The sequence below is a fragment of the Hyperolius riggenbachi genome, chromosome 3 (assembly GCF_040937935.1).
Source record: "Hyperolius riggenbachi isolate aHypRig1 chromosome 3, aHypRig1.pri, whole genome shotgun sequence".
NCBI classification, from domain to species: domain Eukaryota; kingdom Metazoa; phylum Chordata; class Amphibia; order Anura; family Hyperoliidae; genus Hyperolius; species Hyperolius riggenbachi.
This window is the reverse complement of record NC_090648.1, coordinates 324685556-324697823: the sequence shown is the minus strand read 5'-3', so window position 1 is coordinate 324697823 and position 12268 is coordinate 324685556. Positions and strand designations below refer to the sequence as shown.

Sequence of the window (12268 nt, the reverse complement as noted above, 5' to 3'; positions counted from 1 at the left end):
ACTGATAAGCGAAGCACAGTGACAACTCCTATACAGCCTAACTTATGGAAATTAATAAGAACATTCTAACACACACTGCTAATACAGCCTAAACACACCCATACTAGTAAGGACAAGTCTGTACTATATTAACTTAGAAAAAAACCTGTCTCACACAGAGTTTGGCAATAAGTGGGAAGAGCCGCACCCACCACATTTCTCCTAAATCTGAAGATTTACTAATCTTAATCTACTGTGTGCAGTGCTACTGAGCATTAGTGCTAACCGAGTGAAAACTGGCATATCTCCACTGCTAAAATAGGCATTAGTATAACAAAATTATACAGTTATTGCTCCAAGGACATGATCTTTAATATATGCAGACAGAGCAGCATAACAACCTGCATACATAGCAATATAGTATAATCATAATACACAGCAAAAAAAAGTAAAGCAAACTTGGAGGCAGGTGTACTAACATACATAAGTTACTATAGAGGCAATGGGAAGACACTTGGACATTGCGTTACGAATGTTTGTTCAAGTGCCTACTAAGTATAAAACATACAGAAGTTAAAAATTGTGAATCTACTTTAAACGAAGCACACGCTGGCAAGCCTTTCCAAGCAAAAGCTACAATTAAATCCAAGTAGGTTTAAGGAAAAAATGACCTCCATCTTAGTGCGGAAAACACCCAGTGACAAACTTTTACGAACACAAGCCTAAAGTTGAACTATTTTGGGCAGAGGATGACAAACACCAAACATCTTCAGCTTAGCTTGTAGCCCTGCAATGAAGGAGCAGAAAGACAAGAGATTCTTATGTAACCCGCATCATACTACAGCTCTCATTTGTCTTTACAACAAACATTACATGGGAGAGTCCTATAAAAACACGCTGGGGAGATGCACATTTCTCACTACATACTAGTTATTGTTTTAGGAAGCAGATCAGGCTTGAATAAAAGCTTTGATGGATGTTTAAAAAGCCAACGGTTAAGTAATTTTAAACCACTGACTGACTGAGATTAAGCTTCTGCTGCTGCTATTCTCTGCTAAGCATTTGACCTTCAACTGCACATTATCAGCAGTGAGCTCCAGCATAAGAAATGGCTCCCTAAATGATTATCTAAGGAAAGCTTCTTGGTTAATCTAATTAGTTCATCGGAGGCCTGACAAGCCCATGTAGTGTGGGGTTACAGAACACAGCAAAAATTATACCAAACCCCAACTGTATACATAAAAACAATATACTTATAAAAAGGGATTGAAGTACAAGATGCAGAATAAGAACATTCCATGAAAAGCCCAGAAGTGCAACACAGAACCAATGCAAAAAAAAAAAAAAAAAAAGTCACCACCATAAGTCAGCTTCTGCAGATGCACCGCAGGTGTAAACATACATAATATAATACGGACCACACATTGGGCAATTTTAGAAGGCTTTAAGCAAATTGATTTCCAATTGCTGAATACACTTTCAAAAATACTGTGACTTATTCTTGCAGGACAATCTTATTGTCATCTGATAGAAGTTTCCAGGAAGAAAAAAAAAAAAAAAAAATATTGAAACACCACATTACCAGAGCTGTGGAGTCGCTACAAAAATCCTCCAAATCCAACTTTATAATTCCTCAACTCAGACTCCTAATTTGCATATAATTTCTTGTTGATATAAGGTATCCTATACAATAATCTCTGTGCCTGTGTCCCATGTCCCTGCGTGCGGCACTGACAGCCGTTGGGACAGGATGAGGGCGGGCCAGGGGGTGTGCGTGCGCCGGTCGCGCATACATGTGGCAGTGATAGACCTAAAGCCAGTTTTTAAACGGGCTTAGGTCAACTAGTGTAACAAAGGCATTTAATCACTGCCAAAGCTTAGGAATTTTAAAGCTATGTTAAGATGGCATTTCCTTTTGGGAACAGAAAGCTCCTGGCTAGGAAGCTGACACTGCACCATCATGGCCTGTCATTGCCAACGTGAATGCCCCAGCATGTCTGTATAATAAAACTCACCGGAGCCCCATATCTGCTGGGCTCCAGCTTGTATCCCTGCCACCTTGTTGAAAAAGGCCTTTACCTTTTCTATATCTTATAGAGAAAAGGCCAGGGCCATTTTCTACAAGGGGGCAGATCTATATACTGGAACCCAGCTGATACGGAGGTTACAGTGCATCTTATTAAAACACACAAAGTGTTCAGTCTAACGTGGCATTTCACTGTATGTATGTTAAACCAGAGATACACTTTAACTTAAAAAAAACGTAGGATATAGTTGTAAAGTCGCTGTTAAATAAAAATCAAAACTAGTGGTTGGTAAGACAATATGTAGTGGGTGCAGACTGGAACTAAGAACATTGATCAGACCCAAGGCAATCTAACTGGGTACAACTAAAGGTGCCCATACATGTACTTTTTTTTAAAAAAAATTCTCGATCAGATAATTTAGTTCAATTATTCCGTTAGATCGAATAAAGATTTTTCCAACATGTCGGATCGGAGAGAAGGAGAGAAGGAGAGATAGAGATATATATATATATATATATATATATATATATATATATATATATATATATATATATATATATATATATATATATATATATATATATATATATATATATATATATATATATATATATATATATATATATATATATATATATATATATATATATATATATATATATATATATATATATATATATAAATAATAGTTTGTTTCTCTTGATCGAAAAAAAGGATTCTTTTCTACGTTTTTATTGTACCATGTATGGGTACCAGAAGAATGATGTGCAGGTACACTACAGGAGAATGAGGGGATTCTTCCCGTATTACACATTCTTCATGCACAATCTGAACCAGGTTTACAGGTGATCGACAACACCTTGGTGTTCAATATGCACAACATTCTCAGTGGATTCACAACTCTGCGGGAAGTGCAGTTAGACTTTTACTGGACGTGCGCTGCCACTTTCTTTAACCGGTCAACTTTGTTCAAATGTGCATGTTGCTGCATTTCAACTTAAAGAGGACCTCCGGTGGAGGGCGCAAGCGCGGCGCTTCCGGAATGGCCGCTTGATCTCGGAGCTCCAGCCCGTACCACTGTCCGCTTAGCCGCACACAGCCACACAAAGCTTCCTGAGCGCGGCTCTTACCGGGATCGATAGCGGAGACTCTCCTGCGGCAGATGCCCTCAAAACCGCCACCCAAAACGGCAACACAGAAGGGCACGATGGATCGGTTTGTCCGCCCCCCAGGTAACTAAGATGGCGCCGACCACGCAGAGCACATTGATCCGCCAGGCATACAGGCCCACACAAATCCTGACACAGCTCCAGTCACAAACGCAGCCTTAGAAGCTGCGCTGGACAGACACTATCATTCCCTGCAGGAATCCTTCCAACAGCTTATGCTCTCAGCAGTAAAAGAGCTCAAAGCAGACATTTTAGGCCTGGGAAATAGAGTAAACACTCTGGAAGACAAATATGATGCCTTAGCACAGAAACAAGCAGACTTAGAAGAAGAGCAACAGCTCTCCCAATCTGACTGCAAATCCCTGCGTACTGCTCATGAGGATCTGGAAAATAGAGAGAGGAGACAAAACCTCAGAATAAAAGGGATTTCTAAATCTGTAACCCCAGACCAAATTAAAGCTCATCTCACTGATCTCTTCAAAACATTAGCTCCAGACATACCAGATGAACTTTGGCGAATGGATAGGGCTCATAGATCCCTAAGTGATAAACAAGCTACTTCAAGGGGGCCAAAGGACATTATCATAAGACTGCATTACTATGAGGCTAAAGAGATCATCTTGGGGGCTTTACGCAAATCACCCTCAACTTCTTTCAAAGGAGATGACATACAAGTTTTCAATGATCTCTCACTTATAACGTTAGCTAAACGCAGGGCTCTTAAACCCATCACACAACTTCTGAGGGAGTCTAACATCCCCTACAAATGGGGTTTTCCCTTCCGTCTTATTGTTATCAGAAATGGTATGACTTTCTCGCTCACGGACCCAGATGATGCCCCTCTCTTCCTCAAGCAGATGGGCCTAAGACCACCACCACCGGATCCCTCCCAACGTCTCCGCTCTCCTTTGGCGCTCTCTCCCCCTAGGAAGGTCCGCCATATATCAGAATGGACCAAGGCCCCGATCCGCAGCCTCACCTACACACAGGACTCGGATTCTATGGAAGCACACCCTAGCTAACTCCCTGATGTCTTTGGCATAACCTGGGACATAAACTGTTCGCAAAAATTATGCTTTATAACACAAAACCTTAAGCGGAAGAAAAAAAAAAAAGGAACACTCACTTAACTTTCAGTTCACCTATGGGGAACACCTATTGAGGCGCTTCTTGCTTACCACTAATCTGGAAATACTCTCGCTATCACCGGTACTAGACTGATATGCTTAACATGGGCTATGGGACTCGAGACAACGGTCTCGGTGCTCCAGCATCCGCCCTCGGAGGCTCACTCCCGGACCTACCGGGTCCCCTGAGGTCCCAGGTATTTCCGGGGTACCCTCACCCAGACAACCATTTTGGGTTGTCCCTACTTGCGGCCACATGATCTGCAGTGGCTGTTTAAGGTTATGGATGGTAATGTTTATGTTTCTGTTAACTAACTTTCTTTTGTTTAGGTTTAATGGTTTTCCCCTACTTAAGTCACGGTGTTCAGAGTTAAGGTTCGTATACACGTCCGATAAAGATCGTTCGTTACGAACGATTCGTGACGTTTACACGATATTCAAATTAGACCGAAAAGATCGTTCTTAATGAACGATTGTGTACACACATGAACGATATAAGTATAAAGTACTGAACGACGAACGATAAAAAAATGCGTGCGCAAATGGAAGTGACGTTATGACAGGCAATAAGAACATGCGTACTACTCCACAGATAATTATCGGACGATCTTTGTACACACTGCAACGATTGAACGATTATCTTTCGAAAAAATCCGCCGGGTTGGATCGGTCGGATTGAACGATAACGGTCGTTATCGTCCAAAAAAACGATCGTTGGAAAATTTGGAACGCACGATTATCGGTCCGATTGTCGTTATCGTTTGTTTTCGAACGATCGTTATCGTACGTGTGTACTCAGCTTTAGTCTTATTCCTCACAAGTCTCTACATGCTGGATTATGGTTAAACTCATTACTTTAAATACAAAGGGTCTCAACTCCCCCCAGAAAAGGTTTTCCCTGCTGAAGGACCTTAAAAGGCTGGATATAGACATTGCCATGCTACAGGAGACTCATTTCCGCTCGTCTGATACAATCCGATTAGGAGATAAGCTTTACTCGGAAATTTATCTAGCCTCAAGTACTACCAAACGAGCGGGAGTGGCTACCCTGTGCAAAAGCAATCTCCCCTTCCAGGTACAAAAAACAATCTATGATCCTAAAGGTCATTATATTATACTAATAGGAACTTTAGCGGGAAAACCCATCACTCTGGCAAATGTATATGTACCCAATACGCAACAAATAACCTTTTTGTCCTTTTTTACCAAACTGCACAAAGCATTAATAGGTACCCTCCTTATTGGAGAAGACTTTAACTTAGCTTTCTCCTCCACTATGGATAGGAGTGTCTCCAAAAACGCTACTATAAATTCCACTCATGACCGCAACTCCCGTAACTTCAGGGCACTGATGAGAAAATACAGGTTAATAGATCTCTGGAGGGTCTGTAACCCCACACAGAAAGAATACACGTTTTTTTTCTCCACCACACGCCTCACATTCCCGTCTAGACTATTTTTTCTCTAACTCTAATTTACTCCCCTCTCTTCTGAATTCAGAGATTACACCAACAGCTTGGTCCGACCATCAGAACGTCACTCTAAATCTAAACTGGTTGCACACACCACATAAACCCATGAACTGGAGACTAAACGAAACATTACTAAGAGACAAAAATCTACTACCTGGGATTACTGAGGAGTTGCGATCATTTTTTCAGCAAAATCAAGGCTCGGTCTCATCATATGGTATCCTATGGGAAGCTCATAAAGCTTTCATCAGGGGACAGTTCATAGCAGAAGGCTCTAGGCGTAAAAAGTCCTCATCCCAGAAATTGCTATCCCTTCAAGCAGCCTTATCTCAAGCAAAATATAAAAGTAACCCCTCACAAGAACACTACCATAATATGCAACAGCTTAAGCAAGACATACGCTCTCTTCAGACTATCCACCTTGAAAAAAGTCTCAGATGGACTAGGCAGCTCTTTTTTGAAAGGGGCAACAAACCCCACACCATCTTAGCCCGGAAACTCAACCCTAAAAGCTCCCAACGAATAATTTACTCGATGAAAGATAGGGACGGCACCACGCACTATGACCCACAAAAAATATCCAAAATTTTTACCACTTTTTATGAAGAATTATACAATCTCCCTGACCAATCTAACAATCCTGCATACTCGGATAAAGTAGAAGCCTTCCTATCACCCCTAAATCTACCAAAACTCACAGAAGCTCATCGTACATTACTTAATTCCCCTATCACCATAGCAGAACTTGCAGAAGTTCTTAAAAAACTACCATCCTCTATATCTCCTGGACCAGATGGGCTCCCATACTCTTACTACAAAACATTTAAAAATATCCTACTACCCCATCTATGTACCTTAGCTAATAAAATCATGGAAGGAGAGACTCCTCCCACCTCTATGCTAAACTCCCTCCTCACAGTAATCCCTAAGGAAGGCAAAGACCCCCAACTCCCCCAGAGTTACAGACCTATCTCCCTCCTAAACTCAGACCTTAAAATTATCACGAAAACCCTCTCCAACCGCCTAAATCCCATCTTACCACAATTGATCAATAACGATCAAGTAGGGTTCATATTAGGAAGACAAGCTGGTGATAATACTAGGAGAGCAATAGATCTCATCTCCATTATGAACAAAAACCAGAGGCCTTCTCTGCTCCTTAGTTTGGATGCAGAGAAGGCCTTTGATAGATTATCCTGGCCATTCTTATTTCAGATCCTCAAACACCAAGGCTTTGAAGGCCCATTCATCACAATGCTCCAATTTCTATACTCCTCCCCTTCCTCGACGGTAAAACTCCCCTCAAACTCTCCTCAACCATTAAAGATACAAAATGGCACCAGGCAAGGGTGCCCCTTATCTCCCCTCCTGTTTGCCATTAGCATAGAACCCTTAGCATCAGCTATAAGATGTAATGCAGACATTAAGGCCAGAAACCCACTGGGAGCGCTTTGTAAGCGTGAGTGATTTGAAAAAGTTCTTGGTAATGCAATGCTATGGGGGATTTTTATAAAATCACATCACTCAAGTGGGATCACACCCATAGCATTACATTAGCTAGAGCTTTTCAAATCACAAAGCGCTCAGAAAAGCTCTCCTAGTGGGTTTCTAGCCTAAAGGAATATCCCTAGGTAAGTCTGAATACAAAATATCACTCTTTGCAGATGACATATTGCTCTCCATTACGAATCCTCTTCTCTCACTCCCTGCCCTCCATGACACATTAAACGAATATGAACTGCTCTCCGGTTTTAAACTTAAGACAAAACAGAAGCACTCCCAATTAATTTCCCGCTCCACCTCCTTGAATCCTTAAAATCAGCCTTTCCCTACAAATGGAAGACCCATACTCTAAAATACTTAGGAATCAACCTTACCCCATCCTACTCCACAATTTACAAACATAATTTCCCATCACTCATTCAAAAAATCCTTCAAGATCTCCACAAATGGACCGCATATAAGATATCTTGGATTGGAAGGATATACGCACTAAAAATGAATGTATTACCCCGCTTGCTGTACCTTTTCGAGACCCTCCCAGTTCAGGTTCCCTCATCTCAATTATCTAGGCTACAGTCTGAATTTTCAAAATTTGTATGGAATCACAAAAAGCCCAGAGTCTCTAAAACTGTCCTCATCTCTCTGAGAGAACAAGGAGGCCTAGGTCTCCCAAATTTAAAAGCATACTATCAGGCTTCTCACCTCAGACAGTTGACAGAGTGGTCCTCTTTTAGGGTATTTTCTAAATGGGGCCTTATAGAAGCTACTAGTGTTCTACCACTATCCCTAGCCTCCTTCATATGGTCAGATACCCCCCCGAAAGTTCCCCAGGCCAATCTTCTACCAACTATATCATTCACCATCCGATTATGGAAATCGGTCATGTCTCTAGCCAACCTGAGATCCTCGCCATCCCCACTGTTCCCTATATTAGGCAACCCTTCCTTTCCCCCGGGACTCTCAACCCTTTATGGCCAGATGGTTTAATTACGGATACTTCAACCTGAACAATTGGACTGATTATGTGAGCGGGAAATTGATCTCTAGGTCCAAAATAGAAGAAAAAAAAACCCTCACCCCTCAGACTATTATGGATTATAATCAAATAGCTCATTTCCTACAACAGTACACTAAAAGAGCCCCTTCACTTTCCTCCTCCACCCCATTTGAACGTATTTGCCTTCACATAGGATACCAGAGAGGCCTCATCTCACAAATATATAACCTCCTCCAGACCAAATCAGGAACTCTCTCTCCATCTCACTTATACATGGAAAAATGGGAGACAGCTCTCTCTAGGAATATAGATACTGAAGACTGGACTGATATATGGGAAAATGCCCGACACACCTCCATGTGTACCCAAATAAAAGAAAATATTTATAAGATCTTATTCCACTGGTATCTAACCCCAGAGGTTTTATCTCGAATATACCCCAACACTCCAGATTGCTGTTGGAGGGGGTGTGGATATAAGGGTTCTTTGGAACACATCCTTTGGTCCTGCCCCTCGATTACATCCCTGTGGATAGGGGTACAGAACTTGATATCACAGGTTACAGGGGTCTCGGTTCCTTTGGATCCACTCCATATTCTCCTGGGAAAAACTATACCAAATACTCCCAAATCCACTATGCGTTTAATCACTCACATTCTAACCGCTACTAGGCTCTCAATTACATCTGCTTGGAAAAAAATAGCTCCACCCACCATCCCAGATATTAAACTAAAAATAAATTGGACTAAATCCATGGAGCAGCTAACTGCCTCCCTAAGGAACACAGAAACTAACTTCCACAGAATATGGGACCCTTGGGAGCACTTTTCCCCAGATAACTTGCCCCCCTGACTTGCAAAAGCTACTTAATAATGGAGTGTACCCGGAGGAACTGAACCAACCTATATTTGTAAGGAGGCACAATGGCTTCAACGGCCTGATGACCCCAATAAGTAGGATATAAGATGGTATGAGACCCTCTTACTTCCACTACACCTTAACTGAAATAAGAATAAACAAACTACCTGAACATCGTGACTCACCACCAACCCCCCCTCATTATGAATATATGTTTTCTATTCTGTATGTTTTTTACTCACTGAAATAATCATCTGATATATGTGGCCACGCCCTATGATTGGAACTTCAACTCCTTCTCCCTATGAAGGTTTCACCCTGACCACGAATCTTATCCCTACAGCTTGGTGACGCTGACTACACTTTCCCCAAGATACTTTTACCAATTTGGGGGGTGACCCACGTCGGCCAGAAGATAAACTTATAAAAGTTCATTTCTGACGGTTTCTAAGGGAAAGGAAAATCAAAAACAAAATTGATATGCATATATCAGTACCTGTTTCTTTGTTCACTTTTATATGTTTATATTGCCATGTAACTCTTTTGTTGATTGAAGCAATAAAAAACAGTGTTACAAAAAAAAAAAAAAAAAAAAAAGAGGACCTCCGGTGAAAATGTAATAAAAAAGTGCATAATTATTACATTATGTTTAAATGGTTTAGTCAGTGTTTGCGCATTGTAAAATCTTTCCTTTCCCCAATTTACATTCAGACATTTATCACATGGTGACATTTTTACTGCTGGCAGGTGATGTCACTGGAAGGAGATGATTGCTTTTTGGCAGTTGGAAAAAGCTGTCATTTCCCACAATGCAACAAGGCTCCCACAGTGTGATGTCAGGACCTCAGAGCTGTGAGGCACTGACACCACATTGTGGGAGGGGTTTCACCACAATATCAGCCATACAGAACCCCGTTGATCAGTTTGAGAAAAAGGAATAGATTTCTCATGGGAAAGGGGGCATCAGCTACTGATTGGGATGTAGTTCAATTCTTGGTTACGGTTTCTCTTTAAATACAGTGCTTCACATAGTCAGCCATGTTGAGCTTAGTCCTGCAAGTTTCACACTCCATACCCTTTGGAATCAATTACTTCATGTATTAAATGTGCACTTGATTCCATGGCCATGTCTAGGCAGGCTTCAACCATCATCTCATCCCTGTGGCTTCCACATTTCTCAGTTCATGATTAGCTAGCGAACCATCTGTCATGTATATATTATACACACACAAACATGCACACAATTTCAGAAACCAGTATTATCCAGTAGGAAATACCAGTTCAAAAACACACACAGCCCAGCTGTTTGTCATCACTGTGGTATTTACCAAAATGTAAACAAAAAAAGACTTCAATACGTCCATGATCTAGACAACCACTTAAAATTTAAAAGGGGAAAAATGGAGGGGGCGAATACATGACAAATATCTTAAAAGGTTTCCCCCCGAAAATCTCAATTCACTAGTTATATAACAAGAGAGACTTATTTCCTTTTGGCCAGTTTCACTCAGACTTGAGCCTAGCTCTACTTTTCAGCCTTTTATAATTCCTACTGCTAGTCCAGACAGCTTTTCATGGTCAACTAAATTAAGTTTATATCCACATAATTCAATACAACTAGTACAATCTCATTGTGTATCATACTGGTCCACTCCATTATCGTGCACTCTGGCATGATAAATTCCCCAGCTGGCCCAGCAGTCCCAGCCACTTGCAACCTGAATGTGCTCCCCTGACCGAGGTTGTCCTGTGTATGCACAGTTCATAAAGACTAACTGTACTTGCACAGAATGTTCTGGGCCATGGAGGGGCAATGGGATAGTGTGCATGGCCGGGATCACATATGGCCTCATAGCTCAGCAACAGAGAGCACCGAACAGAATCCAAGGGCCTAAACAGATTACTTACCTGGGGTTTCCTCCTGCAGGGATGAAAAAAAGTGGCATGCAATGCAGCACAGCCATAAGAAAAGCAGAAGCATTTGCAACCGGACGCTGGGCTGCTGCGGACAGCTGATTTAGGCATCGAAACCAAGGCTAAACCAGCAGGTTGACTACATGACAGCTTGAGGCCTCTTGCACACTGCAAGCGATTCAGAGATTCAGATTCCGCTTTTTAATCAGTTTTTACATCAGATTCAGATTACGATTTGCAGTGTGCAGAGAGCAAACTGCAAATCGGAATCGGAAGTAAAAGCTGATTAAAAAGCGGAATCTGAATCGCTTGCAGTGTGCAAGAGGCCTGAAGCAGATTTAAACAAAATGAGGCCCTGTTCACTGTGGTCAGCTGTGTTGTGGAATAATTCTGCATGTCAACTTACTGCCCATACAATTCTATGGGGCTGGTCACAGTACTAACTGATCGTGTTATTCTAACTCTCTGCATGCAGGCTTTGCATTAAAGTCTATGTCCAGCCTCCATGTCTATGTTCAGTCATTAAAACGCATTATAACGTGTGCATTATGCAACAAGCCACTGTGAACCTAGCCTGACAGTTTAGGACAGCATTGACTTTTTTCCTACCATGTATTTTCCATACAATTTTCTGACTTTTGCATTTGGGTCACATGAAATTAAAAAAAAAAAAATTTAAAAAGAGTTTCACTTTTTTATCTAAAATCTGCTCCATTTACTTTATGTTCTACTTTTGAGCATTTGTTTTCTACTGCTCAGATTTGGCACAGAGCTTAAAGGGGAACTTCAGCCTAAACAAAAACTCATTAAGTTACATTAGTTATGTTAATTAAAATAGATAGGTACGGTAATATAATCTCTTACCAACCCTGTTTTAAAAGAACAGGCAAATGTTTGTGATTTTATGGGGCAGCCATCTTTTTGGTTGAAAGGAGGTGACAGGGAGCACGAGACACTTCCAACTGTCCGGTGTCCTGATCACCCCGTAAAGCTGTGCACCCTAGGCCTGAAATGTCAAATTCAAAACGTAAGAAAAAACAATTGCACCAAAACAGCAGAACGAGATCATAAGAAATTCCATCATGCTTTGCACAGCATCAGGGGGAAAATGCCCGGGCAGTTTTCTTCTGTACAGCTAAAAATGAGGCTTGTATAAAAGAAACAAAGTTCTAATGCTGTGAAACTGTTAAAGAAACACCAGGACTTTTCAGTGCTGCTGAGT

The 12268-nt window shown here is 41.3% G+C and overlaps 1 protein-coding gene across 6 annotated transcripts in view; it reads right to left on the bottom strand.

Moving 5' to 3' along the window:
• The window catches only part of ATP2B1 (ATPase plasma membrane Ca2+ transporting 1), a 266462-nt gene that overhangs the window by 180835 nt on the left and 73359 nt on the right, over window positions 1–12268 (bottom strand). The gene's annotated exons all lie outside the window — the stretch shown is intronic.